This window comes from Elaeis guineensis, chromosome 15, assembly GCF_000442705.2.
Source record: "Elaeis guineensis isolate ETL-2024a chromosome 15, EG11, whole genome shotgun sequence".
Classification (NCBI taxonomy): domain Eukaryota; kingdom Viridiplantae; phylum Streptophyta; class Magnoliopsida; order Arecales; family Arecaceae; genus Elaeis; species Elaeis guineensis.
In genome coordinates, this window is record NC_026007.2 from 43,208,365 (window position 1) to 43,211,537 (window position 3,173).

The following is a 3,173-nucleotide window of genomic DNA, read 5'->3' on the forward strand; positions in this document are numbered from 1 at the left end:
TTTATATTTTCGAAACAATCAACTAAGATCTCTATGGATATGATCCCGACTCATCCTATCTATATAGTAGTGAGTAGGGTTAATTTTGGTGTGCTACGACATGCATCAAATTTTGGCACCATTGTCAGGGATCTTGATGCGATTGTTTTGAAAAAAAATCAAAAAAAAAATTATAAAATAATAAAAAAAATATTTTACTGCTTTCTAGATTTTTAATTCTTACTTTAGATTGCTTGACTACCTTATATGCTTTATTGCTTTATATTTTTAGTTGATTATTTTCTTCTCTTATACTCTTGCTTTCCATACTTTACTTTGTTGATTAGTAGTTTGCTTTTTATTGTTGGTTAATTTATTTTAATTACTTAATTATCTTCTATTTATTCTTTTTAAAAAATTTCTGTCTCATATTATTTTTCGTATATGACAGATTTAGTATTTTATATCTAGATTTCTTTGTTTATATGCATAGAAAAATTTTCTACTTTCTATAGCCTAGTGATCTACTACTTTCTATAGGTTAGAATAATTTATTATCCTAAAAATAGCTTTGATTTGTTGCTTTATTTGTAGACTACCTACTTATCTTTTAATCTTAGCATTATTTATTTTTTATTTAATTAGGTTTACTAGATCTTTTCATACCTCATTAATCTAATTTAAAACTTACCTTTTATTCCTTCTTACTTAAAGATAACATAATATAAAAAGAATACAACGACACCATATAACACTTGACTAATATAAATAAACCAATTAAATCTTAAAAGCTACTGAACATGTTAGAACATTTTTTTTTGCATTGCATATTTTCATAAAAAATCTTAAGGGCAAAATCCTAATCAACATAAGGTGAAGATTTCATCACCCTTCTTTGGCACACAAACCACCATCTTGCAATTGCATTGACCTAAACCTCTAATTTAAAATTGATTAGATATTGACCCCTAAGGATCTTCGAGCTCAGTGAGACAAAGAATCCTAAAAGTTGGATCGGATTTAGTTTAGTTAGTTTAACTGGTGTCTAAAAAAGTGGTTCAAAAATTACGTCTCGAAGGAATGTGGTTTATTAATTGGTTCCATTTACTTATCTGGCCAATGCAGTTGGTGTCTAAGAAAAGTAACAGGGAGACCCCCACTAACCTTATACTTACCTAGCCAGTTGAGCGACTAGTCTGCTATTTGAAGTGTTTGAAGGTGATCTTGACAGTTAGGAGCTGTCTAGATCTAGGATAACCCATAGATAGGATTAATTGAACCACTTGATTGGTAACTAAAAATATCAAATCTAATTAATTCTTCTCTATCTTCTTAGTATTAGAACTCCTTAGGTTCTTTTCTTTAGAACTCTTTTCCCTCCTTTTCTTCTCTTCTCTTTTTTAAAAAAAAAATTAAAATTAAAACTCGGTGAGATCTTTTGGATGCATGCTAGGACGTCGATCATTACAACCTAATTTACACTCATTAGACCTGGAGCTAGAAAGAACGATTTGAATAAACCAAATCAAAACTATGGATCCAAAACAATAGACTGACCCACCATGACAATTGAGGAAGTATTTTACTCCCTCATCTTACATCTACTCGCCATGTATCCAGCCTCCTCCTGTGAAAGCGGCACAATATAAAATCAAGTCTAGCATTATTCAAATGCTACCATCATTCTATGGACTAACGAATGAGGATCCGTATAAACACTTGGATGAATTTCTTGAGATATGTTCTACAGTAAAAATCCAAAACTTCTTCGATGATGCCCTCAGGTTGAAACTGTTTCCTTTTTCACTTAAGGATAAAGTCAAGCATTGGTTAAACTCCCTAGATTCCATAATCATTTCAACTTGGGACTATCTTCAGAGAGAATTTCTCAAGAAATACTTTTCAATTGAAAAAATAAATCAAATTAGAAAAGCTATCACTAATTTTTTCCAATTGGATGGTGAACTTTTTCATGAGATATGGGAAAGGTTAAGAGATCTTATTCATAAATATCCCCACCACACTGTCCCCAAATGGCAACTTGTTCAGTGTTTCTATGATGGTCTATCGAAGAAATACCGATAAATGATCGATGCATCGTGTGGTGGGACATTCATGCTAAAGAGTGAGGATGAGGCTTGACAGCTCTTTGAAATACTTAGTGAGAACTCCCTGCATCACATGTCTGCCACCTCTAGAGAACAACCCATGTCTCAACAAAAAGAGGTGGAATCTATCAGATTGGAAATATTTTGGATATCCATAGTAAGGTAGATGAGTTGTCCCAAAAATTAGACCATCTTCTGAATACCACACACTCTTCGATTCTATCTAACTCAGTCCAAGATGTTTGTGCATTGTGTGCAAGTCCGTCTCATTTTGTTAGTGAATGCCCAACCGCATCTTAATTTTCTAAATTTGTACATAAGCAAGTCCAGTAAGTTCAAACCCAACAAACTCGTAGACCAGGAAATGATCCATACTCAAACACGTATAACCCCGACTGGAGAAATCACCCAAATTTTTTCTGGAGACCACAGCCAGTGGTTGGCCCTGCTGTACCTAGACCTAACTATCAGGACCCAACATATAGGCATGGACCATACCATTAGTTTCAAAATGTTCCTCAACCATCTACCACTGGTCACAATTCAGCTTTTGAAGAGAATATTTTAAAAGTGCTAGAATAATTAGAAGTCTACATGCAGAACTCCCACATGCAATCCATTGCTAAGCTGGAGATCCAAATAGGTCAACTAGCAATAGCATTCAGTAGGAGGGAAGAAGAAAAATTATCTAGCCAACCTGAGAGCAATTCGAGAGGGCAATTCATGGTTGGGAGCTCCAATACTCCAGACATCTTTTCTGAACATGCCAAATTAATCATGACTCTTAAAAGTGGGAAGGTCATTGAACATACGAGTAAAATCAATAAGACCAACCCTAGACCTCAGACAAAGCCCGAATCACCTAAGAGTAAGGAGGACACAAAAGTAGAGAATGGACCAACTGCATCAGAATCATCTTACTTGCCTAAAACTCTATTTTCGAGTATCCTAAAAGCCCCTACTCCTATGGATAAGAAGGAAGAAAGACTTGATGAGATGTTGAAATTATTTAAGCAAGTCTAAATTAATCTCCTCCTTCTAGACACAATCAAATAGGTCCCAGCTTATGCAAAATTTTTGAAGAAA

The 3,173-nt window shown here is 34.0% G+C and overlaps 1 non-coding gene across 1 annotated transcript; it reads right to left on the reverse strand.

Moving 5' to 3' along the window:
• Window positions 1-1,900: 1,900 nt before the first annotated feature.
• LOC140854189 (small nucleolar RNA R71) lies at window positions 1,901-2,006 on the reverse strand. The gene has a single exon (XR_012137323.1). It is a non-coding gene; the product is annotated as a small nucleolar RNA R71 (small nucleolar RNA).
• Window positions 2,007-3,173: the final 1,167 nt, after the last annotated feature.